This window comes from Natator depressus, chromosome 15 (genome assembly GCF_965152275.1).
Source record: "Natator depressus isolate rNatDep1 chromosome 15, rNatDep2.hap1, whole genome shotgun sequence".
NCBI lineage: Eukaryota > Metazoa > Chordata > Testudines > Cheloniidae > Natator > Natator depressus.
The window spans coordinates 16,716,857-16,744,421 of NC_134248.1; the positions used below are offsets into that span (position 1 = coordinate 16,716,857).

A 27,565-nucleotide genomic window follows, 5' to 3' on the forward strand; every position below is an offset into this window, starting at 1 on the left:
TCTGTAGTGTAGACATGGTTTACACCTAGGCAGCATGGCTTGCTCAAGTGCAGTTTATACCTGTTTGAAACTAGGCATTGTGACATGGCACAATGGGTCACAGTGGCACTCATTCAAATTTGGCCTGGCTGCCCCTTCGTTGACATGACAGTGTGGTCATCATTACGGAAGGGCGGTCAGGCCAAACCTGAGTGGCACTGTGATTACATTTGCCAGATCGCAACACCCGAAACAAGGAGCTGGCCCCAGCTGCACAGGATAGTAGCTGCTGCTGCAAGGTGATTTCAGAGTGGGCTCACTTTGCAAAATTCAGATCTATGGAAATATTTTATCACAGTGACTTCTCTTGAAAATTTATGCCAGCACCGAATGAATATAGCTTTCTCAGAGTTCTGGGGAGGGAGGACAGAACTGACGGAAAGTTTTTAACAATCAAGTCATGTAAACATAACTTGATCTCACCAAAAAAGTCAGTTTGTATATGCAGTCTGGTCAATAAGGAATAGCTACACAAAACAGTTGCCCAAGTTCTAGGGCAAGAATGATTGTTTAGCGCCTGAAATTTGGGGATTATTTTCCCTGAGAAACTGTCAATTAGCATAACTTTGAAACCAGCTCAACTCTTTCTGACTACCAGGCTGTAACTATGACAACAAGATCCAGGAACCTACAATAAATATGATAAAGTGTCAATAACCCAGCCTTTTACATGTAAATAGATAAAGAATAAGAAAGACAGAGAAGACCCCTACCCAGGCTTTAGCTTCAGTTTTTAAATTTCTTCCATGCTGGGAATGCTATCACATCCCCATTTCCCACTAGAATAACTTTAAAAAAAAAGGGGGAGAGAGAAAAAACCCTCTTGGAAAAATCCTTTAGAACTAAATCTGCAACAGGGGAGATTTAGGTTAGATATTAGGAAAAACTTTCTAACTGTAAGGACAATTAAGCTCTGGAGTAGGCCTCCAATGGAGGCTGGGGAATTCCTGTCACTGGAGGTTTTTAAGAACAGGTTAAGCAAACACCTCTCTGGGATGGTCTAGGTATGGTTGGTCCTGCCTCAGAGCAGAGGGCTGAACTAGATGACCTCTCAAGGTCCCTTCCAGCCCTACATTTCTGTGATTCTAAAAATAGAGAATAAGAGCCTTTCTATAGAATGTTTAAACAAAACTATGAAATTCTATAACAGGGATAAAATCTCTATTAAAATCTACGAGTTGATTTAAAAATTCTACAGACAGGATCTAATTCTTTATTAAACCGTATAGATTTTCTGAAGTAATTTCAGAAGAATCTTAGAAATGAAGCTGAGAGGAAATAAACCTTATTCAAGGTTTTGGCTACTCTTTCCAGTTGTATTTGCATTTTCATATACACCAACACTTATAGGTCAGAGCTGTGCATGAAAGACCACATGGTTATGGAACATTAACCAGAGACACTGTAAGACTTGCCTCAGCACTTAGAGTGGCGATTGGCAAAGATGCCAAAAAGTTGCTTCTCTCCGCCGCATTCAGCAATCTGGAAGCAATCCTTGGAGAAATCTGGTGCCTCCCCTTTCCACATGATAATATTTAAGAAGTGGCCCACAAGGCTGATATCAGATGGCAGCAGCATGCAGATCAAGTTCATTATCACTGAAAGCAGGAGAGGAGCAGGCTCTTTACAGCTGACTGAGAGCAATTCTGCAACTAATAGGCTATAAGGAGCCTTAAAACCAGGTAAGACGTGGTATAGTGGCCTCGAAGAAAATAATCTAAAATTCACCAGAACACTTCCACTGAGCTATCCATCAGTTCAGGCTGGACAAACCTCAGACCTCATGTTTATAGGAGAAATGACACTATGTGGAAAACATTACTAGAGAATTAAACACTGGGAACAGAGGAGAACAGAAAAAGACTGAAGCCATGGGAGTGAACTAGAAAAGGGAACAAGAAAAATGGGAGGAAATGGAGAGGGAGAAAAACAGAGGAGGAAACTGGAGGTGAGAAAAGAGCGGAGAGGAGTGGGAGAAAGAATCAAAAAGAAAAAAGAAAAACAAAACAAAAATCCAAAATCAGAATGATACATGGGGGGGAGGGCGGCAGATTGAAGACACAGTGAGAAAGAATGGAAAAAACATAGGTGAGATACAGCAATGACACCAGGGAAATGAAGGCTTCCAAACATGCCCATGCCAAACAGGATTGCTTCGAGCTAACAGCTACAAAGTTGCAGCCTACTCAGTGAATCATAATTCAAATACCATTTCTGCCTTCCATTATAGAAGCTCTCCAACTGTTTCTAGCTATGAATGGCAGACACCATCCTAATCTAAATACCTTGAAGCCACAGTACTTAAGGGCAGCAAAAGCTTTCAGGGGCACACACTAGAACTAGATAATTCAATAAAAGCAATAAAGATAATTCAATGCTCCAGATAGGTGGGTCATCATGAGGAGACACGAAGACAACCCCTTTTTAATCTCTTGCTGAACTATTGCATCTATTGAACTGTTCACAAAAACTTGCTAACAGAATCCTTGCAGCCACTAATGCTGCAGAGGACTTAGAGTTGTGTATTATTACCGAATAGCTGTTATACTACTCCCTACTTAGCTTAAATATTCCTTTAGGGTATGGATTGCTTGATGCAACTGGAAAGCATACAGAGACTGTCTTAAGATCAGCCATCCATTCATAATGAATATTTTCAGAAAGCAATAAAGGATAGGAGCTAAAAATTTAAAAACCCACAGAATTATATCAAAGTCAACCCCAGATTTGACTTGGTAAGAGCCTTGTTTGTTAGACTATACATAGTAAAACATTTTAAAATTTCTTGCTATTAAATAAGCTATTTTCTAATTGGGAAACAGAAAATCAATAAACTAAAAGCACATTTGTCTTGATGTTCTGCTAATGCACGTACGCCCTGAAGCCACTGCATCTTGGACCACGATCTCATCAGATTGCACAATCTAAATAGTTGTATGCAGTTGTGTTGCCATGTTGGTCCCAGGATATTAGAGAGACAAAGTGAGTGAGGAAATCTCTTTTAATTAGACCAACTTCTGTTGGTGAAATAGACAAGCTTTCAAGCTTACACAGAGCTCTTCTTCAGGTGTCAGCCTCCCTCAGTGCTTAGAAGGAAAAGCCTGTAGGAAATGGTATGGAGGGTATTCAATAGATGTCACTCTTCCATTTCAGTCAATACATCCCAACATGGGACAGGACTCTTTCAGAGGTGTCATACAGCACTCATGGTTAGAGATCTCACTGCACCCCTTGGAAGAATAAGTGTCCTGCCTAACTTGTCTCTGTTGTTTTACTACTTCATGTCCTAAATTGTCCTGTAGTAAATTGTTGTGCTTTAAGCAGCATTCCACCCCAGAGGTGGCTGCATTCCACCAGTGGATGAAGTGTGTAAACAGCTAGTGTAATAAGAACACTACACATTGGGATATTGCTTTTTCAGGTCCCACTGTAGTTTCCAGGAAGAGCTGAAAGGAAGAAAAATAGCTCAGACTGTAACTGCTAATCTGACAAAAGACTCAGCTTTTAAAGAGAGGGGCAGGGGGAAGCTTGCTAAATCATCAATACCAGAATAGCAGTCAAGAACCTGCTTCTGCCCAAGAAAGGCTCATCAAGATGATACAAGGCTGAGAGCTGTTAGCACGGCTGACAAATACCAACTCTATCTGAAAGTTCCTATTTTTACATTTTTGAAAGTTTCCTGCTGTGTACTTCCTCTGGAGCTTCCCCCACAATTTTTTAAACCCATCTATGTCTTTTTAAAAATACCAATATTGCTATACCCGTTTCACGCAAGGATTATTTAATACATTGGAGTAATATCCGGAGAACCCAATGCAGGACTGGGGACTCCTCGTTCTAAACACTATGAAAACATATAAAGACGTGGTCCCTAACCCAGAGAGCTTCTAATCTAGGATCTCAAGGCACTTTTACAAACATTAAAAATTTAGTCTTCTAACACTTGTGAGGTAGGTATTATCCCCATTTTATTAATGGGGGAGATGAGGCACAGAGATAAGCGAATCACCCAAGATCACATAGGTAGTCTGTTGCAGAGTCAGAAATACAGGCCATGTCTCAACTACCAATTATGTGTTTTAACTGGTAGATGTTCTTCCATATATAATACAAAGGGGTTTTGAAGAATTTGACTGATATTTAGCACATTCTGATATGACAAACTATGTCCCAAAACAATCCTTCAGTGATAAGCAATGAGAAAACTATAAACTGTTCTACACTCATATTAATTTTCTTTTAATGGGAGACATTTACCAAGATGGGTTTCAGAGTGGTAGCCGTGTTAGTCTGTATCAGCAAAAACAACAAGGAGTCCTTGTGGCACCTTAGAGACTAACAAATTTATTTGGGCATAAGCTTTCGTGGGCTAAAACCCACTTCATCAGATGCACGGAGTGGAAAATACAGTAGAGAGGTATAACCCAAATAAATCTGTTACTCTCTAAGGTGCCACAAGGACTCCTCGTTGTATTTACCAAGATGATTATTCACGTCTCCGAAGTAATAGAAAAGGACAAGAAACACTGCATTTTTTGTTTTTAAAGTGCCACTGCTCTACATTTTAAACAAAAGACAAACAAGGCATTATATGGCTTGTGAACAGTTGCCACTATTACTAATGCTCTTCTTTGAGTACTCAGTATATGCAGGACCCTGTATTAATTATCCTGTCTTCCTAGCAGTATGTTCTATACATAACATCTACCTCATTATGATAAAAACAAAACCGTCAGATTGAACAGAAGCAAATACACATTTTAATCTACATGGTAACGGTTCTCAGATTTGTGGAGTGCTGCTCATTTCTGCTTGCGCATCCAGGGACACTGGCATGTGAAGCTAAGTTAGGGCATTTGCTAAAAGTACCCATGCGAAGAGTATAAAAGTACCCATGCGAAGAGTGTGAAAACAGGCATCCCTTATGATGCATTTTTAATCACCTATTTTGCTTTCTATATAATCCTGCCTGTTCCCTTCTCTACCCTTCCCTTGCCTACATGCAATCACACTGGAAGATAAGCTCATTACAGAGCAGCATGGGAAAACTATCACCAGTCAGAAATGAATCAACAGATGCAAAGCTTTGTATCAATGCCTGCCATTTGCATCACAAGGAGAGTGTGATGGTATCCCATCTAGCTTGTAGTCTGTACTGAACATAAATACTGAACCAACATCTTGCTATACATAAATGAAGAGATCCAAGATGAGGTCTTCTTATGCTACCACAATAAATATTGCTTTTTTTCTTTCAGGTCATCTTGTCAGGATTCCCTGTTATATTACACTTTACTAATACCAAAGAATGAGGTTATTTACTCTGGTAAAAAGAACCAGGAGTGCTTGTGGCACCTTAGAGACTAACAAATTTATTTGGGCATAAGCTTTCGTGGGCTAAAACCCTGGTAAATAATGTCTTACCTTATCGGGTTTCTAACTTGATGCTAGATCCATGTGACACGTGATTGAGAACTCTGTAATGACAGGTCAAAACATAATCAGTATCTACTGAGCCAGATTGGGAAACTGTTAACAAAAAAATTCAAATATATTTCACCACATTTTAAACCCAGGCATACTGTAGTTCATTAGCATGAAGCCCCTCTTTGTGCTATTGCTTAGTCACTATTGCTCAAGTGACTCATAAAAGGAAAAAAAATGTATTATACATTTTGTTTGGTTCTAGCTTCAGCAGCTTAAAAAAAACCAAGAATCCAAGAATCAAAGACGACCAATTTAAACACTGCAGAATAATTCTATCAGTACCCCAAACAGTGCCCAAAAATCCTATCACTAATCTAAACAAAGAGTTTTTGTTACAACAATGCTGGTTTCATGCCATTTTAGGAAAAAAAGACTCGCTCCCGGATGCAGTGTAGACATGCCCTAAGGTTGTTACTGCATTTTAGTAGCCCACTTTATGTTAAAACCCTGATTCTCCTTCTTGTATGGTAGGTGTTGGCAATTTTATCCTGATTGATTTGTACATCTGGAATGATTTCCCTCTGGTTTTAGTTTGCATGGATTTTATATATGAGCAACATTGCTCTACTTGCTTTTATATTTAATTTTGTCCCATTTTGTCAGAAAACACGGACCTGATTTTGATCCCATTGAAATAAATAGCAGAACTTTCATGGATTACAAAGCAAGCAGGACTGGGCCGCATTTTTGCAACATGGGATTTGTGTTGCCATGGTAAAAGGCTCAAGCTGTAATAAAACTGAACTGTTAAGCTCTGTACAGCACATCAATAACTAAGGCAAAATTTTCACACTCTACCATCCTACATGGTGGAAGGAAAAGAGAAAAAACTACATAAATATTTTAACATGTTTATATATTAAGTATTTTCATACAATTCATGGCTCCTTTGAAAAATATGGAGCCAATCCTGCTCCCTTTACTCATAGAAGTAGGCTAGTAGCCCTATTGATTTCAATGGGACTATTCATACCAATATAGAAAGCAAAATTTGGATCTCTGTTCCTTAACAAATTAAGCAAAGTGATCAAGCATTATGGCATGTAACTACATTATGTACACCAAAGTTTGCTCTTTTTAAATACTATGAGTGACATTGAGGATAAATTTAGGAATTGCTCTCTGTATAAAATTGTACACGAAAGTATCTGAAAAATGATGTCTATGGTGTACATTTATATGGTGTATATTCATCGAAGGGTTCCAAAGCATTTTACAAATGTATGTCTGGATTCACCTTTGCATACACTGGGGCATCATTTCAGAAAAAATTTCAGTGGGAGGGAGCAAAATTGTGTCAGCATACAGAACATTATAGGTGATTATATTATATCCTGCAAAGTTGGGGAGGGGACAAAAGTGAAAGACGAATGGACCATACAGACTTACAAAAAGTTGGGAGGGGCAAACCAAACTCTGCTGTGGGGAGACAACTCTCCCCACTGCATATGATGCTCTTGGCATACATTCATACATCCTTATCTGCATGATTATTTTAAATATATCACAGAAGAAATGTTAGTGCATTTTTTAAAAGTCCTTTGATGTCTTAAGGGACATCTGTGAAAAGACCCCATGTGTCAATCCTTACTTGTGCAAGTAGCCCTTATCTAAATAGTTCCCCTGAAGTCACTGGGTTTACTTGTATAAGTCGAGGTTGTAGGATCAGGCCCAAAACTGGTACAGTAGCCCCCAATTTAACCAAAACTAGCCTACAATACACACATCTTAAGCACAACTATTAGGAAAGTTTAATTCCTTGTTCCTCCTTCTCCCTTCACAAACTGACTTTTTTTTTCTGTTCAAAAAATGTAAGGCCAGTAGCCTCACCCCTGTGCATTACCCTAATTTGTCAGCATGTAAAAGTGAAGAAGGAAGATGCATTTTAGTAAGGAAACAGACCATAATTTCTTCTTTCTAAAAGTTTATACAAAGGCCCAGAAAAATATTTTTAAAGTAATTTTCTTTAGTGTCCTTTGAGCCCAAGTTCAGAAAGTGTTTTTTTGACAAGGATGACCATTATGCTAAGATCAAAGCATATTTTGCCACCATCTGGAATTAGCAAAAAGAAATTCCATCCGGGAGGAAAGGGATCATATTTGAAATTCCTTTCATTCCGCTGGAGTAATCTCCCAGCTTTTAGAAATTGTTCAGGCTCTGGAAGATGGTTCAAACTAAGATTCCCAAAGGGATTAAGAGAAATGGGAGGGGAGCCAGCAGGCTGTAGACACAAGCTTTACATACCAAACATTCTCTTCTATAATTCACGAGGCATGAAATTGCCTCATATATTATCTGGCTTTGGACCAAAACAAGTCTCATTTGCCAGTTCAAGAGCAAAACAAATCTATGTGTACAAAAGAGACATGTGTAATGTGCTCATTTCAAGGATTTTAAGATTAAAATACTTATTTGCTTTTATTTAAAAACACCTTATATAACATTCTAGTGAGTCTTACATTTTCAGAGAGCACCGTCCTAATTCATCCACTTCCCACGCTCCTGAACAAGGCATTGTGCGGTGTACTTCCTATTTTATGTTCCAAGCTATACACTCAATCCTGTATGCCCTTTGCGTAGAATTCCCATTAAGAAAGGCATGCAGAAGGAAGCCCTATATGAGCACAATGAATCTCCATGCCAGTGCATTGTTTTGCCTGCCTGTACTGCAGCATAGGCATTTCATTTCAGCTACTTTATAGATTGATCCTCCAGTCCTTATGGGGGCTAGGCTCCTGAGTAGGGAGGATCAGGTCTTAACTGAGTATGCGCTCAACTTTTTAATAATTCTGTATTTGGGAAACAAGTATTCTATTTGTAGGGGTCTGTTTTCCCTTTTACAGGCAAAGGAGGGCATGGCATTAAGGAAGCATTGGTAATACAGTTAGTAAGCCAATTACAAAACATCAGCACCTAGCTATGGCAACTTTATAATGCAGTTCTTTATAACACAGTTCCAACAAGAGACCATTGTACTTATTGTTTTAACTGGAACCTTAATCTGTATTAAAATGTGTTTCTACCCTGAAAGGTGACTAAAAATGGCATGAGATTTCACATTTATTACCTCAAATTTCCAAATCAAATTTGAAGTACAAGTTAAAAGATGAGTTTTCTAACAGCCAGCCCTACAAACTCCACCTAGATTTAGTTACACTGAGTTCTTTCTAGCTCACAAATCATCAACAATAATAAAGATTCTGCTGGTTAAATTCTGCCCCTTCTTACACATGTGCAGATTAATTATCTTCAAAGGGGTTGCACAAGTGCAAATGAAGGCCAAATTTGGCCCTACAGTTGGAAGGTAAGGGCTGAGGCTGCAATATGCCAAGCACTTCTGTTTTCAATGGAAACTGAGAGTGCTCAGTCCCTCCCCAGCAGCCCTCAGCACTTTAGATGAGTGGGTCTGTTAGCAGGTGAAACAATTCAGCACAAAAAGTAGGGTCACCCAACTTACTTTAATGATTAAAGCACTGATGTTGCTGGGAATACACATAAGGGGGTCCAATTCTCCATGACCTTGCAATTTGTGTAGGCTTACACCTGACCTACATGAGTTTAAAACATATTATTAAATCAGAATAGTAGCATTTAACACCCACTTAGAACAGGGGCAAGCAACTACACAAGATGCAAAGCTGTGGAGAGCAGCTCCAGGTACATCTACACTGCAGCTGGGAGTGAGCGTCTTAGGGCTTGGCTACACTTGAGAGTTAGAGCGCATTAAAGCAGCCTCGGGCACCCTACCTCACTACCCGTCCACACTGGCAAGGCACCTAGAGCGCTCTGACTCCACGGCTACAGTGCTCCTGGTATTCCACCTCAGCGAGAAGATTAACGCTTGTTTCACCTTGGCTGAAACACCCAGGCGTCAATGTGAACGAGGTGTTGCATTACTGTGCTCTGATCAGCCTCCGGAAACATCCCATAATCCCCTTAAGTCAAGTGGCCACTCTTCTCATTGTTTTGGAATCGCTGCAGGAATGCGGATATGCCCTTTGAAAGCTCTGTTTCTGACAGCCGGCTGCTTATCTGCTCCGAGACAAAGCAACCATTCCTATGGAATGCTGTGTGTGAGAGAGAGAGGCTGGGAGGAGAGGGGGTCTGCTGCTGTCTGAACTTACAAGACAGCATGCTGACATGCTCTCAGCCCCCACAAAAACCCACTCCCTCTTCCCCCACATCCACACAACACACTCCCTGTCACACTCCACCACCACCCATTTGAAAAGCACATGGCAGCCACTTGCATGCTGGGATAGCTACCATAATGCACTGCTCTCTGTGGCCGTTGCAAGAGCTGCTAATGTGGCCATGCCAGTGAGCTTGTAGGTGTCAGTGTGGACAGATTGCAGCACTTTCCCTACTGTGCTCTACGAAGGCTGGTTTAACTCAAAGCACTCTACATCTGCAAGTGTAGCCATGCCCTTAGCCTCTGTAGACAGACCTGAACAGCAGTATGGATGCTCAAGACCTCAAGCCCACCTGATCCCCTAGGCTTGACAGCCTGTTGAAGTGCAATGGCCACACAGTTATTTTTAGTGTGTTAGCTCCAGTCTGCCTAACCACTCCTAGCAGCAGGGTAGCCAGACCCTCCGAGACCAAATCAGTAAGGTCTCTTCTACAAACAAATTGCACTGGTTTAATTAAAAGTGTAATATTGCACTAATTTTGTTAAATGAGTGCAACTGTGTGTGTGAACGCTACACCAGATCAAACGTGGCTTATATTGGTTTAGCATGCCCCTGTTAATTACATTATTATTTAAACAAACTAAACCTATGTGAGCCAGATTTAAACTGGGGTAGTATCCCCTTACAAAGTTGCACTGGTTTAAAACACATAATGCAATATTACACTTTTAATTAAACCAGTGCAACTTGTGTTTTGACCAAGCCTAAGAGGGTGCCATTTTTCCTTAGTCACTTTTCTGAATAGAGCTGCCATTAAGTACAAAATAATTCCATTAAAACAAGCTTCCTAATGTGAATGCACTTTTAAAATTATCTTTTAAAAAGTGCATTAAGTCTAACAAGCTATAGACCAAGTATGATGCTATTTGAAATGCTACAGCTATCAAAGCCTCAGCATCAGAGCTTCCGTCACAAAAAGCATACCCAGCCTTGTTTAACTGTTCTATCATTACAGCTATAATTATTTAGATCGAGTGTACAGGCAGACAAACCATAGTACCACATAAAGTTCATGCTCAAGTCTTCTTACTGTAATTTTTAAAACAACAGACGATTTAGCTTTTTTTTTAAATTTACACATCATTTTTTCTATGTAGATTATAATGCAGAAAGTAAAAGAAAAAAATGTTACCATCTCAGTGTATGATTCAACTGGTGTATCAAAAAGATAGATGTAAGTCCCCAGTGAATTCAAGGGTTGTTAATCAGAAAAATAGGTTTTCCCCCATGGAAAATTAATGAAAAGATTCTATTTGAAAACGTCACCAGGATACCTCATGGTAGTCATAGTTCAGGAGCTTCATACATTCTCCTCTACAGGCCACGTTCACTGGCTGGATAACACTTCCAGTGATGCACCATGGGCATCCCTCCTGCTGATCCACCACAGTGCACTGTGGGACAGTCTATACCAGGGGATCTCAAACTTCATTGCACCGCGACCCCCTTCTGACAACAAAAAATTACTACATGACCCCGGGAGGGGAGACCAAAGCCTGAGCCTGAGCCCTGGCTTCAGCCCTAGGTAGCAGGGCTTGGACTCCAGCTTCAGCCCCAGGCTCCAGCAAATCTAATGCCAGCCCTGGTGATCCCACTAAAATGGGATCCCGACCCACTTTGGGGTCCCAACCCACTGTTTGAGAACCGCTGGTCTATACCTTTATATTCATCCTTTTCACAAGACTGTGGTAAATCTTATTCAGAGTATGCCTTGTGAGGTATCATTTGAAAATTCATAATTTACTGATCATTATTGTCCTGGTAAAATTACTCCTGCGGGAGTTCTGCACCACTGTGCGTGTGCAGAATTCATGTCCAGGGCAGAATTCCCTGCCCTTGAAAATACATTCTGCCCGAGAAGTGCTGCAATTCCACCTTTCACCCATCAGAGGCCGCTGTGATGACAAAACAGCCAGCAAGCAGCTGCATTCATCACAGCACCCTGCCCACAAAGCCAGGTTAGGGCAGACAGACTAGGGCACATGGTGCTGCAGGGGGGGTCACAGACTGGGGTTCAAAAGGGCTAGTGGGGTGACAGCAGACTGGGGCGCAGGCTCAGGATCTAGAAGGGTGACAGCATTGAGCCAGGTGCTGAATGGCAGGGAGGCTGCAAGGACACGTGGGGATGGGAGTGCAGGGACGCACAGGGACAGGGCAGATGTGTCTGACTGAACGGAAGAGGCTTGGGGTCAGCTGGGGTCTGCATGGGGGAGGCTCCCCAACTCCCTAATGATCCCTTCCTTTCCCCGCCCCAAAACCTGGGACTGGGTAGCACAAGATGCACATTTCTGGGGACAAGTCTGGGATTGGGAGTTTGCTGGTGTTGCTCTGCAATATAATTCAGGAGTGGCCAGTTAGAAGCACTCATATAATTCAGCTGAGGGTGATGTTGCATGCTAGAGGTTATGTGTGAACAGACCATGAGTGGTAGTTCTCACAGTGAAGCAGTGTAAAAGTTGAAAACTGAGGGGACACAGCTGTTCAACAGTCCAGATTGTACCCTGGGTAATGTCATGGGGAGATATAATCTGTCTGAGGAACCTGGCCTATAGAGGAGAATGGGGTCGGAGGTACCCATATTACAGCTCCCAGAAGGTCCAATGGCAGCATTGCATAACTGAATATTTTGAAATTTCAACCCAAAACTTTCCAGTTTTCTGCTGTTCAATTTTTTCATTAAAAGTCTAAATTCTCCAAGTAAAGCACATGCTTAATGAAAATCTTGGTTTAGTCAAAAGACCAATTCTGTAGAAAAGTTATTTCAATGGAAAATTTCAGCTAGCCCTTGTTTCTATTGTAAACATTTTCCCCAACAAAAAGTGAAGTCTCTTCTCCTTTTAAGCTGTTAATTTTACAACAGGTTGAATAATAAATTCATTTGCTGCAAATCCAAGTAATTAAGGCTACGTGAGGCGAAAATGGAGAAGGAAAACTGCAGGACAATCCCTTTGCAATTTACTCACTGCACAGTCTGACTACATTTAGAGCAGAAGTAATACCAAGTTCAGATTCCAGATCCCACATTCAGAGGAGAACACACTGGACACACAGACCACACACCTGAAGGATCTATGTCTATGCACCGGCCTTGAGTCCGCCTGTTCCTGTCGCCCAACTCCCTTCTTGGAGCTCTGATGTCAGGAACTCTACATACAGAATACAGGTAAGTGATGAATTTACAATACTTAAGTAGGCAGATAATAGATTGAAAAGTATTTGACTATGAAGGTCCCACTTTTTCAAGCAGGAGGAGATTTTGTTTCCCCTGTTTCCTGCATTCCATCCAAAGTCTTTACTCTGCCTTTCTGACAAAGTTAATTTCATCCATTATGTAGAAAAGGGAACTTGCAAGTCTAACATCTCTGCTACATACTTCCAAAACACAAAGAACTTGAAGAAAATGCAGAACAGAGTCCTGGGTAAAGAGGTGATAAGTACTTAGAACCCTTTATAGTCCTCTTCCCCACATGCCCCATTTTAACATTATGAGGTTTGCCAACAACCAAACAGAATAGCTAAAAGGAGCTATTCTAACACTTATGCCTGTTAAAAACCAATAGTCTCTCTACCCCATTAGTTAAAAAACACATGCAAACTGCTACTGCTGCAGTGAAAGGAGAACATATAGCTGGAAGCTCTACAGAGGCGGGAGAAGAGGAGCAATCATAGGCACAACCCTTGGGAGCTCATTAGCAGTATTTCCCAGCAGGGCCGGCTCTAGGTTTTTTGCCCCCCCAAGCAAAAAATTTGCCACCCCAAGCTCCAAGAGTGCAACTGCCCAAGCAAAAAAAAAAAAAAAAAAAGGGATGGTCGGAATACCGCCCGTGCTTGCTTTGCTGGTGCCTAGAGCCAGTCCTGTTTCCCAGATTGATGTCAGTGACAGAAATAACCCCTTGCCCAAACTACTGACTTCGAGAGAAAATCTGAGACTCAGAAGTGAATTTAAATATGTTCATTCATTCTTTTTTGTCAAACTCCAGATTCCATAAGACTAAATAGGCTAATTTCAACAGTAAGGGCCAAATGCTGCTGAGCAACTCACTACACCAGTGGTTCCCAAACTTGTTCCGCCGCTTGTGCAGGGAAAGCCCCTGCGGGCCACGCTGGGTTTGTTTACCTGCTGCATCTGCAGGTTTGGCCGATCGCGGCTCCCAGTGGCCGCGGTTCGCTGCTCTAGGCCAATGGAAGCTGCTGGAAGCGGCGGCCAGTACATCCCTCGGCCTGCACCGCTTCCAGCAGCTCCCATTGGCCTGGAGCAGTGAACCATAGCCACTGGGAGCCGCAATCGGCCAAACCTGCGGACGCGGCAGGTAAACAAACCAGTGCAGCCCGCCAGGGGGCTTTCCCCGCACAAGTGGCAGAACAAGTTTGGGAACCACTACACTACAAGTATCACTAATGAATCTGTACACCTTGCATAAAAATTTACATGTGTAAAGTGGCTGTAAAACTCTACCAAATCAGGTTGCTGGCATTTGATATCCACTTTGTACTCCTATACCTGACTGTGCAAGGTGAGAGGCAGTGGAGACTCAAGCACAGCTTGCAAAAGTGAGTAAAGACTTTGTACCAGGTCCTGCTCTTAGATATACCACTGTGAATCTGAAATAACTGATTTCAATGGAGTTGCATGGCCTTAAAGGTATTGGGCTGCAGCTTCCCACTTTGGCTGGGATGTGAAAGTAGATTTTAATCTCTCTCCACTCCTCCAGCTATAATCACTTCATCCACATCAGCCCTAATTACTCAGTCTTTTTAAGAACTAAGTATGGTTGCCCTTCTGATGAGTGATAGCAGATGTGAGGGCTTCCTAGTGAAGGAGGAATCAATGACATGAAGTACAGATATATTCCAAGTTCTGGTTTTATTTATGCCAGTTCTGAAACAGTGGTGGTCAAAAACTGGCAGAAAATCCCAATTTTCAGAAATCTCTTCCCCTTGCCAGTTCCAGGGTCCCAGGAAGAAACTCTGCCTCAAGTATCAACCCCAATTAGAGACCAAGGCAGAAAGCCAACGCTTTTGCTTTGTGCACAGTTCCTGCTACTCAGACCTTGAAAAACAAAGCTCCCATCCCACATGGTATTTCTTCCCAAGATCACCAAGAAAAGGACTTTGAAGAGTATACGTAACTGCACTACCAGGTGATACCTGCTATAGTGTTGTTGTTTTGTTTTTTTTATGCTGGTGAAGGGATTATGACCATATTGTACTTTTGGTGTTGGGACAGGCCACTCAAAAAAATGTGCCTAATATGTTCAGATTTTATTTCTAATTACGTGACCAGCGAGAGCAAAGGTTTATGTTACATAGGTTACCGGAAGATCATACTGAACTTAGCATAAGTCACTGATCCTGAGAGAATATACCTGCCTTTTACCACTCAGTGAAATCAGAACATTTGTTTCATTGTTCTTCCAAACAAAAGCACCTAAGGCCATTGCACCTTAGGAGTGTACAAATACATATGTGCTTGCTTGAATTAATTTATAAGGAATTAGTACATTTTTGTGGGTTTCTGTACTTTAGGTATTATTGCCAAGATAAATAAACTTAAAAGAATAACCTTTGGGGTAAAACCAAAATATACAGACCAGATTTTTTTCCTCATAAATAGTATACTTCCAAGGACCTCAGAGATTTGTAATCAGCAAGCACAGACATTCCAAATGTGTCTGTAGCCCTCTGGCTCACCAAACAGCCAGAACTATCAAAGTAAGGCATATTATATAAAATACTATATTAAGGCTGAGAAGGGCATTCCACGCTAAGAGTCGAAATCACATCATTTACACCAATATACACGCAAATTAACTCCATTGATACTACTCTGTTAGCCTCAGTATTTAGCCCCACACCTCTATTTTCAGGCTTTCTCAACAAATGTTTTGGGGGTTGAGATTGCATCTGTCTGATCCTCAGCCCAACGATTCACATTTTTTAGGTGAGTGGAGAAGTCTGAATATACACCTCCTTGGCCATTTGAGTTAGATGACCACATTAAACCTAGAAAGGATTAGAATTACCTCTCCTCATATTCATTTGCAAGGAATTCTGAAGATTCAGAAGAGAAGGTTACTCCCCTTGTGCAGTAACTGAGGTTCTTCGAGATGAGTGTCCCTGGGGGTGCTCCACTCCAGGCGTTGGTGCACACCTGTGCCTTCACTCAGAGAGTTTTACAGGAGCGCCCGTACAGGTCATGTGCACGCAAGGTGCCTGCCTCGCGCGCTGTTGTACGTTGAAGTGTTGTGTGCATCACCTTGTCCCCAGTTCCTTCTCTGCCCCAGAACCTGTATCCAGCTCCAAAGTAGAGGGGAGGCGGGTGGGTAGTGGAGCACCCATAGGGACACTTGTCATGAAGAACCTCAGTTACTGCACAAGGTGAGTAACCTTCTCTTCTTAAACGGTCTGCAAAGAGATGGATGATAGTACTGTGAGTTGGAACCAGTGAGAGGTCTTCTAGGCCCTCAACCAAAGCTTCAAATTTTTTTATTGGAAGAAGGGCTTAGACGCCGTTGCTGATGGTGGGCGATGGCATTGTCGCCTTTGTCTTTGCACCTCTGTTGTTGTTGCTGCTCGTATGGTCTCTGCTGAGGGTAGGAAGGGTATCTGGTTGATACCTGTATTCAGGGCCGTCGCCAGGCAGTGTGGGGCCCGGGGTAAGTCAGCCTGTATGGGGCCCCCCTTAACATTTTTTTATACAGGTGAAATCTGGTTACAGTGAACTTCAAGGGCAGCTGCTGGCTGCAGGTTAAATATTGATAGTGCCCAGCTGTATAATTATAATGTTGTTATATTATATTGTAGTTCTTTTTTATAATTATAATGAAGTTCATATAATTTTTTAAAAAAACTCACCGATGACGATCAGTGTCGCACCGCTTACATTCTGAAATCCACCTTCCTGGAGACTTCCTTGCAGCAAACTCACTTCCCAGGTGCATGTGGTCTCGCTACCCTCAATGGATTTTTTTTTAATGTAATTACACATTCGCAACACTGAGAGCCCATGTATTGGGAACTGGGTGGCTCTTGGAGGGCCTATATGTGCCCTGGTGCTGGTGGACCCCAGGACCCTCCAGCATGGAGGAGGGGCTCTAAGAGCTGTTTTCTCTGGGGGATGGGAGGCAGAAAAGCAGATGGATGGAGGACCCAAGTACTGGTGGGTGGTGGAGAGAGCAGAGTTGTGGGACCCCAGGTCCTGGTACTGCAGGGAGGGGGACCCCAAGGCTGAAAGGCAAGGAGGACCCTGAGGCAGGGGGGTAATAAGGGCTGGCCCTGGCTTTGGAGGACCCCACCGAGTGCTGGGAGAGGGGAGAAAGGGCAGTGCAAGGGGGAGGTGTGGGGCATTGGGGGGACACCAGTGCTGGGCAACAGGCGAGGGATGATGGAGACTACTGACTGGCACTCACCTGTGCTAGGGGTGAGGGGGCCCCCTGTGCTGGTGGAGGGTACTGCCGGAAAAGGGAAAGGACTGTCTGAGGTGGAAGGGCAGGGTCAGCCTGCCCTGGCACTAGTGGAGGGGGGTGCTAGGACCCTGCGATGGCAGGCGACACCGGGAGCCGGCAGAGCGGAGCAGGCTGGGGCCAGGTTGCTCGCAGCTGCTGCTGCAGAGACTGAGCCCAAGCCCGATGGGCTGCAGGCAAGAAAAAGAAATACATGCTTGGGCTGGTGAGTGCGGGGTGCAAGCCCAACTCCTGCTGCCGGCACCAGGCCCCCCGCTAGCCTCCCGGGCCACCCTGATCTCCCCCTTGGGGCAGTATCTGCTGCCTGCTCTATTCCTGTATGTTCTCCGCCCTGTGTGAAGGTGGAGGTGGGGATTTTGACACTTCCCTATGAGGACTAGGTAGTATCTGCTGTGGCATCTTCTATATGACCCCCAAGGGCTCCAATAAGACCAACGTCCCCGATAGGGCATGGGAGGTCCCAGCTACGGCTGTCCATACCAGGGAGTGGTGTCACGGTCATAGGATGATCAAGACCCGGGTGGTGCAGTGGCCATGGGTGTTCTAACGGGGGGAAGAGTGGTGAGGGGAGAATAACCCTTGAGCCTCATCATCCTCATCACTGGAGAATTGCGATGGAATTGGAGATAGATGCTGATGTGGAGCCGGTGTCTCGGGGAAACATCAGTACCCAAGAGAGGAGACTGTGGAGTGGATGAGACAAGCAAATCTCTGTGGTGCAGGAAAGGACACGGCGCCGATGGTGTGGGTGTTGTGGGAAGCAGTGTCATCTGCACCGTCATTCAGAGGGCTGTGTGGGTGCCAATGCCACTGGTGTTGGCACCAGGGTTCCAGAGGTCTTTGGAAATGGCAGCGAGGCAGGAGCAGTCACCGGTGCCATCTCTGTCAGAGGCACCAGCGGTACCATGGTGGAGGCCAACAACTTGGAGCCGTTCACCTCCGTACTAGGGCGGTGGGTGCCGATGGCGGCTGTCTTGTGGTATCTTGTGCTATTGTACGTGCCGTCTTCTGGTATCGTACATCCTGAGGTGCAATGCCGTCAGCACCTATGAGAGTGATCTCGTTGGTGACCATTTATTACTGGTCTGTGCTCTCTGAGGCAACGCAGAAGGTTGCTTTTTGCTGGTCCTGTCGATTTTGGGGACCTAGGTGGCGAAGGAGTCTGTGACTGAAGGGACTATTGTCCCAGGTCAGAGGCTGGTCTCAGAGACTTCTCCATGAAAACGAGTTTGAGCCTCAGGTCCTGTCTCTTCATGCCCTTGCTTTAAGTTTGCTGCAATGGACACACTTCTGGAGAACATGAGATTCACCCAGACAGCAGACACATTGTGAGAGTCCATCTGACACTGGCATCACTTCTCTACATGAAGTGCACCGTTTGAAACCCGGTAAGCCTGGCATAACAGGGCTAGTATCTAACTATGGGTTGAAAGGTCAAATATATATATATATTTTTTTTAAGAAAGAAAGAAAGAAAGAAAGAAAGAAAGAAAGAAAGAAAGAAAGAAAGAAAGAAAGAAAGAAAGAAAACTTAGTACGAAAAAGAACTAACTCTCTAAACTGGATTACACTAAATAACTATTAATTAATCTGATTGAAAAACTAAGTATGAATGGGACTGCGGAGTTCTGTCTCAGGCATGGGGCGGCTGAGAAGGAACTGTGGGGGTCCCGGTCGCGCACGAGACACTTCAACAGACAACGAGGCAGGCATTGTGCGTGCACAATCCGTATGGGCACTGCTGTAAAATTCTCTGATCAAAGGCACAGGACCTGGAGTGAATCACCCACAGGGACATCTCTCGAAGAAGAATAAAATAAATATTATCAAACTAAAAGGGCCAAGAGCCTTCATCTCCCATTACAATAAAGGTTACTCTGTCACACAGGAGTATTGGTATGATTTTTTTACCTTCCTGTCCCAGCCACCTGACCCAGGTCAGCGTTAGTGTTACACCCATCGACATCAGAGCATGGTGTGAGAAGGAAGTTCCTTTCGGACTAAAGTGATAACAAATTCCTCATTTCCGTTTTAAATTGGTGATGGGAGAATAGTGTGTAGAAGCCCTTCAGTCTTAACTAGGGAACAATCTTGGGCCAGAAACACCTGTCCCTGCTTTCTGTACCTTTGCATATCAAACCTCTCCATCATTCTTTTGAAACAGGTCAGAATGAAGAGAATTTATTATGCTGCTCTTGGAGATGTAGGAAGATGTGTAATGAATCCTTCTTGTCCTTGCCAATTTTTATGGGTCCTTGGGAGGAGAATTCCTAAAGAACCCATGAAAGGGGCATTCCTCCCTCTCCAATTTGCCTGAGTTTACATGAAAACCAGCCCTGCTAAGAGAAAGGTTGTGGGTTTGGGGGTTTGTTTTTTTTTTTTTTTTTTTTGGTAAGTCTGATTTTTGGGAGGGATGGACTGAGGCCCAGATCCATAAAGGTATTTAGGCTCGTAACTTCCACTGATATTCACTGAAGTAAGCAGCCTAAATATCTTTGTGGATCTGGGCCTCAGTGAATAGATGTGGGAGATTCCTGGAATTAGTTCTTTCACATTGTTCTTTAATATTAAAATGTTTCAACTCTTTATAAGAAAGAGTTAAGGTTTATGCATAGGACTAAAATAGGAACTTTTGGATTCTAATCCCCACTGTGGTTCCATTTTATGTAGCAAGTTATGCATCATTCTGTGCCTCAGTGTCCCCTTTTGTAAATTTGGGGTGAAAATACTTAATTCCCTCCTATAATGATGCAAACATGAGCTTCCAAAGTGATAAAGACAAAGTTCAATTTTCTGAGGTGGACTCTTGATTTCAATGAGAACTGCATCCCAGGGCAGAACTAGAACCCATAATATCTGACCTGTATTATGGATTATTCCATATAAATACCAGAGTTAGTGTATTTGGATGCTGCTAGTGACTCACCTTCTAGTCACAAGAGACAAATATATAACCCTAGAAAGGGAATCTTCCATCACCTGTGAGGTGCGCTGCTTCAACTACGCCAGAGAATAGGCTCTTTCAAAGATGACTATTTCATTTAATAGTTTTTGTGAGCAATCTGTCCTGAGTGGACAGATTATACCTGGGAAGCCTGACCATGCAAACATGCCCATAACTTTACTCATGTGAGCAGTTTCATGGTTTCAGTAGGACTACTCAAATATGTAAATTATTCATGTGCATGTTTTCAGGGTTGGGCCCTAATATGTGTATTATTTCGCATAAGAGAAGGGTGTGCAGAGTCTGCTCCAACCCTTCCATAGTTCTGTGCCTAGTTCTACTACTGAACTTGCAACAAAAAATTAATATTTGGGTGCTTCTGTTCATCCATCTGTAAGATAAGCCATTTTATTTGTGAAATGCCCCTTCCTTCATTTCCATTTCTCTTGTTTTCAAAAGCCTTATAACATTTATAAATAAACCTTAAAACAAATGTTCGCAGATACACCAAAAACCTTGGGAGTTGAACATGCACCTCTGATAGCAGAATTTGACCCTTATTTTGTAACTATCTTGTACCTAAAGTAAATAGGAGATACCAGGCACACAGATTAAATGAAGCCCTAAAGACACAGTAATTTGAGTTACCAAGTAGACTTACCCTATCCCTTGGAAAGTTTAGACACATTAAGGGCAAAATTCAGAGCTACTGTAAGCAGGTGCAACTCCAGCCTCTACAATTTGGCTTTTATGCTCTTTGAAAAGACAAACAATTATTTCATGACACTGCCCATCTATCCTTGTTTGTGCCTGGTGAAATAATCAGACTTCCATCCCTTGCTTTGGGAAATAAAGAGACTAGAAAATAATGGCTTGGAAGACGCATGCAACACAAGAAGGGTATCAAGTCTTCTACTGCCACCAAGTTTTCTTTTTAAAATTTACTTTGCCTAAAGGAAAGGAAACAAAGACAAAGGGTTAGAGCTTCTTAACATGCTCCCTCCTTTCTCTCAGAGAAAGGAAGCAACAGTCAGCAGAGGGAAAGGCTTCCAATTTTTCACTCCCCATCCTTTTAGAGAAAGAAAGTGGTGGCTGGTGGAGATGCAGGAGCAGAGCCTCCAACTCACTCCTCCACTTCCTCCCAGGGACAGGAGCAACAGCTGGCAGAGATGTGAGCTCTTTGGAAGTTTTTTCCATTTTTTAAGCCTTGTCATGACTTGTGAAGCGTGTCATGGCAGAGACTGGAAGTGATCCTGTACTGAACCCCCTTATTCCACAATTTAGAAATGTCCTCTTAACTAAATAACTAAAATAGGAATTTGGCTCCAAAGTCTAGAAAGTCCAGGAATGCAGAACAAACTCCAGCCTCATCACCCAAACCCAGATGAATGGAAAACCATCAGGAATCTGTAGCTTAGCACTGCAGAACATGATCAAGTTTGAGGCTTTTAAGAAGCATATCTGAGGATATTTCTGAATAAAAAGCTAGGGAAATCCATGCCAATTGTGAAATAACCCAATAAAGGAGGGCCAAGGGGCTCTATGCAGCAAGTCCTACTTCACAGTTCCTTCAACTACTCCCAGGCACTGACTTGGAAACAGAGAGAGTACATAGAATGCTAGACCAAAACTTATGCCCAGGAAACAACCAAAAACATTTAAAAGGCATATTTATAAGGTTTATAGCTAAGGAGTTCCTACTAAAGAAACCAAAAGATAGCTAGAACAGGGCAACCTACCTCAAAAAATAAATGATATTGCAGGACTTCAGCAAAGATATAAATCAATTAACAATATTACAAACAGCCAAGGGCATGAGACAGCAGAAGAGTTTGCATGGGTACATCTGTTTTCCTGTTATCTTCCATGTGAGAAAAGAAGAAGCACTGCAGTTTTTCAGCAGCAGAAGAAAAGTCCTACATGCCAAGTATTCAAGAAATACGTCATGAAGATACCACATGAAGCCTAGAGGCCATCCTTGCAGAAAATCATCACTGACAGGATACATTTTCAAAACCTCTGCCAGGTAAGGGACGTTTTTTCAATGATTAACTTGAGTGTCCCTTTAATTTCCTTTTCATTGCTTTTGGCAGTAAGCCTTACAGATGTAAGACTTATAGAATACATCAAAGACACAGGAGAAAGCAGACACTTCAAAGCCCAGCCACACAGTTTTGAACATTCCATCTGCCAGTTTTAAACTCAATGCCGAAAAACTTACTGCAAAATTAAAAAGGGAATAAAAAGTGATTGGGAAGCACATTCCAGCCATTGGCCCAGAAAACATCTATTCTAGTCCCATTTTGATTTGTTTTACTGCAGTACTTCATAGTTTTAGAATGCACCTGCATGCGCAGTGTATCTTGTGACAGTATTACAAAGAATAATTACGTTCAGTTGACCTTTACTTTATTTATCTGTTTGGAATTAAATTGTATTCACTGTATTCAGCTGAGGAGTATTTACATAACCAGTAAAATTAAAATCATAATTTGTACAGACTTGTAGCCTTTTCCTTTAATGGAATAGATATCAAGTGAAGAGTTTCATAAACTCCAAATACCATTACTGTGCTCTACTTACTCCCAACATGAGCTTATGATATTTCGACTTTGGGTTGTTAGATCTCTCTCCCCATTACAACCTTTCTGCCAGAAACTGGTACATCAAGATCTTTTGGGATAGATACTGCAATTTAAGAGGTTTGTGCTGGCTAAACTTGAAATGGCAGGTATCAGTGTTACAATTAGAGCTAGTAGAAAAAGTAAAAATATTCAAGAAAATGTAAAAGAAAAAATTCTACTAGCTCTAGTTGTAACTGAGAAAGAAAAGCTGCAACAATATGGCTTGATACTTCAGTAAACATTGGATTCTTCTTCTCTAGGGTCCTATTACTTTGCCTTTCTATTGTGACCACTTCGCCAGCATATCGTCCTCTAAACCTTCTAGTCTGTACAAGAATAGTTGTTAAAATCTTGTCCCATTGAATCCCTTCATTGGCTTTTTTTTGTATTTTGTGTTGCAACGTGCTGTGTACATTTCTGGTGTGATATGAATGTTTTAATAGAGCAATTTATAAATAGCCCTTATTACACAGGACAGTCTTGCTGCTTAAATGGGAGGTCAAAAAAACTGACATTTCTTAATCTTTTCCATACTGTGACCTCTCTCAGCATCTTACGAGTAGTCCTCAGATGACAAATTATAAATCATAGTGTGGGATTCACAAGGGAGGCTTAGGTGCTGCAATGCTAGCTGCCCTGCTGCCTAGTGGAATTCACAACTCTGAGTTAGGCATCTGAGTTCCCTACACAATGCCTGGACAGGCTTAGGCCCCTAAGGATGGAATTCACAAAAGCCAGCATCCTGAACAGAGAGCTGCATAAGCTAGCCACTAGGAAATGCAGAAGAGAGAGGCCTAAACTACACCCCTCAAAAGGACTTAGGTGCCTAAATCAGGCACCCCTCTCCACGTGGGATTCAAAGCCATGAATATTCTCCTGGAGCTAGCCAACTACAAAAGCAGTTTCTCCTCCCTTGGTGTTCACACCTCAAATACTAGAAGAGGGCCTCATCCTCCCTGATTGAACTAACCTCGTTATCCCTAGCCTGATTCTTGCTTGCATATTTATACCTGCCTCTGGAAATTTCCACTACATGCATCTGACGAAGTGGGTATTCACCCACGAAAGCTTATGCTCCAATACGTCTGTTAGTCTATAAGGTGCCACAGGACTCTTTGCCTCCTGGAGTGAGGCTTCTAAGCCCCATTAGCCTTTTTTTCCAAGAAAGAATGAGGAGGAAGACATCCCCCTTGTAACTTTTAGCTCAGTGACTATCTCAATCACACAGGATGTGGGAAAGCCAGGGTCCTTTCCCCGCTCTGTCTGAGTAATTACACTGTGTACCATCTACGAGGAGAGAAGTGAGACAGGCCTGCTTAACCAGACTCTTTTGCTGGGGATGTCACAGTATAGTCACACAACTGTCCAGCCTGGAAATACCCCAGTCAGAAGGGAGAAAGACATATATCTCCACCCAAGAGAGGTGATAGCTAAGGAACCTGGAGCCTAGAGTGGGTCCCGCCTTGCTGGACCACGGAGGGGAAACATAGGTGCAGTTGCCTGGAATTGTGAACTGGGGAACAGAACTCAACACTAAATACTATTATTCTAGACCTGTAGTTTGCAACCATTTTCTACCCACCCACCCACCCACCCGCCCACTGTGTTTTCTTGCCGGAGCCCATCCAAACCTATAATCTTCTGCAGTCCTGAGAGGATTGGGGTCAAAGATAGAAACTGGATGGTTTAACTGCTGAGTGTGGCTGTCACTGGGGGGAATGGTAGGTACTGAAAGATGTTCAGACTGGTGATTCTGACTGGCCAGGGAAGTTCACCTGTGATAGTAGTGCTGGATGAGGGGATGTACTGGTTCAAGAGTCTGCAAAGCAGCTCCGCAGGATCTTGAAGCAGTGTTTTAATTCCCCTATGGCCGAGTGCTGTGCCAGCACCAGTAGAAGAGGTGGGCTAAGGAACAGCATCAATATTGCATAGGGGATGGGATGGAGCAAAGGTGGTGGCAACAGCAGGGGAAGGGAAGTAGCTGTTAAGGTGCAATTGGCTTCCTTTGTGAAGCTTTTTACAACAGCTTTAAATAGTATTAAGACGCTACTCTCCTTCCCTGGTTCCTAGTGGGGCCTCACAAATGTGGGATATTACTACTTTCTCAGTGAGTACAGTGCTACCTGGCCATCAGCCCCCCTGCAGTCCACCTGTGGGTCATGCCCCTCCATTTGAGATGCCATGTTCTAACCTAATCTCTACAGTCTGGCCTCCTTAATGTCAATTTGCTGTCACATAGGCAGTCGTAGTTGCTCTCATTTGGCATTTTGGCCATAATGCAACCTTCACCATTCTGTGAGAGTTTTGTATTGTATCTGCTATGCTTTTACATTGCAAGCTCATTGGGGAAGGCACTGCTTATATGCTTGGCAGGTTTCACCTGCAGTACAGAATCACAGGCACTGCTACGTAAAAATAATCGAGAGACGGGTGGCAGTAGTGAAATAACCAGACATATACACAGTAGGGAAGGGCTGGTGGCCTAGCACCCCATTAACAATTTTCTCTCAATGACACGTAAGAATACTAGAGTAAATGGTTAGCACTGAGCAGACGCTACAAGTCGGCTGGTATGACAACCTGATCTTGCATTGCGGTATTTGAAGCTTTTTATGGTTCAAAGGCTTTCCCCCTTATTCCCATGACATACATCCAAGTGCCAAGGTTATTTAGAGCTTTAATAGCATGAAAAGCCATTTGCAATCTTCTCTTTGTTTTTCCTCTACAATCAGTCAAGGACCTAGTTCTTGAAGAAACAATGCTAAACTAGATGCTAGTATCACTGAAATTGCTCAGGAGCAAGGCTGAAGATGGAGACAATCCCCAGGGACCCAAGTATTTCAAGACACCCAGTGAAGACACTGATCCAGGCAGAAAAAAATTAAAAAGCCATGACATCCCTTATGCCCAGTAGTATGCGCTGCTCCCCCAGCCTCCTTTAATGGCTAACTAGCGTGCAAAGAGCTGATAATGCTCCATAGATGCCTCAGGGCCCATCCTCAGCTGCACTGCCTTTGATTTGCACATTGCTCTCTTCACTGAGTGTAGCCAGTGTGTCACTGCAGAGCAGAGAGCACATGAATACATCGGCATCAAAGGATGATTCTCATCACTGTAGCTAACACCGGGCAGTAGCAAGAGTGAAGGCTACTGTTTGCAAGCTACACCTGAATATATTTTAATTTGTTCTTTAATGAAGAATAGAGAATATGAGAGAAAGGTGTTAGAGGTCTGTGGATGGAGAATGGACTGAAGCACTATCAGAGTTCCTTAAGCCTAAAATTCTCACTAATGGCCCTGAATGGGAGTCATGCATCTTTCATTTTAAGAACCGTATCCGTATCCATTTTAAGAACCGTATCCAGTCGTGATGTTTCATTTAAAATAGTCTTCCTTCTTAAACAAAATAGACCACAGTGATAAGTATCCATCCCCAGTCATATCCCAAGGGAACTAGACAATAGCATGGAGAATTCAAGGTTAAATCGCAGCCATATTTTCCAGCTAAGTTTTCTGCCTCCCATCTGGGAATGGCTCCCTAAGTTAAAAGTAATTGGAGAAAGGCCTATGGTCCTAAGCTACATCTTAGGTAACTGATAGCACTGAGTTCATTTCAGGGAGAAAAAAGAGCTTGCCTAGATGTCAAGACAAGGAGCTCTGGAAATATAGAAGGTGCTCATTTTACAGCTTGAGCTCGAAGACCCTTTGGCTTAATGAAGTGAATGTGGCTAGATACTTTACTAGGCTATTTTACTTTGCCTCCAGAAGTAAAGCTATAACGTAAACCTGAACCCCACAAAGGGATCTATTTGTTTGACTCAGGACTCTGAGATGTGTTTCTGCTCAGCTATGTAGACCTTGGCCCTTCTACAACCACGTTCAAGAATCAAATCTACACAACTGGGCAAAGGGTACTAGACTGAGTGTGATACGTTGTCCTGCCAAGGGGATACAAATACATTGTGTTCACATCAATAGGGACATACAGGATAACATTTTCAAAAGTACCGTAAGTGACCTACAAGCCTAAATGCAAAAGTCAATTTTGAAAATGGGACTTATGGCGGTATTGAAAGTGTTACCCACAATGCATCATCCTATCTGTAACATGTAACTCTTGACAGTGCAATTATATGTGTGCTGCTTATGTTAATTTTTAAGAGACATCTTCCCAGGTGTTTTAAGTATGACTTTATGAAAGACAATATGGTAGTTCATGCCATTCATATTCTACCAAGACACTCACTGCTATTATGTTATGTGGAATAGATGCTTGTTAGTACTTAGCACTAATAATGCAACCTCTGGAGGATCTCGATACACTTGACAAATATCTATTAAATAAAGCCTGTGACATAGACATAAGTATTTTTCTCACTTTACAGATCAGAAAATAGCACAAAGAGATGATAATTAGGCAAAGGTCCCACATATGCAGTAGGATTAAATGTACCACAATGTGAAAAACTACAAATTGTGCCTGTTACCTTATCCAGAAACATAGGTAGCTTTCAGTAAAAGATGGTCTTCCAAACACACACTTGTCATATTTCTATTTAGTAGTTCACAAATATTGTAAAGATCAGTCCTTTCCAAAGTATACAGTGTAGCATCAATGGATTGATTTCACCATGACTGACAATGCTGATTCTTTGCTTGGTGGCATTTAAAGCGGCGGGGGGTGGTGGTGGTGGGGAGAATCTAAGACAGCACGTTCCACTAGGCAGGAAAGCAATAGTTAAGATGAATTCTTTGCTTAAATCCCATTACCTGAATAAAATGCAAAGTGTGGCAATTATATTCAAATGGAATGAA

At 42.6% G+C, this 27,565-nt stretch overlaps 1 protein-coding gene across 13 annotated transcripts in view; it reads right to left on the reverse strand.

The window, feature by feature from the left end:
- Nucleotides 1-27,565, reverse strand: part of ARVCF (ARVCF delta catenin family member) — a 431,820-nt gene that overhangs the window by 349,273 nt on the left and 54,982 nt on the right. For 12 of the 13 annotated variants that reach the window (XM_074972913.1, XM_074972912.1, XM_074972915.1 and 9 more), the window contains one exon: nucleotides 5,464-5,516. The gene's annotated coding sequence lies outside the window, so the exon portion shown is untranslated. Of the gene's footprint in view, nucleotides 1-5,463; nucleotides 5,517-12,779; nucleotides 12,836-27,565 lie in introns of those variants that run through there. The other variant, XM_074972914.1, reaches the window with a different exon arrangement.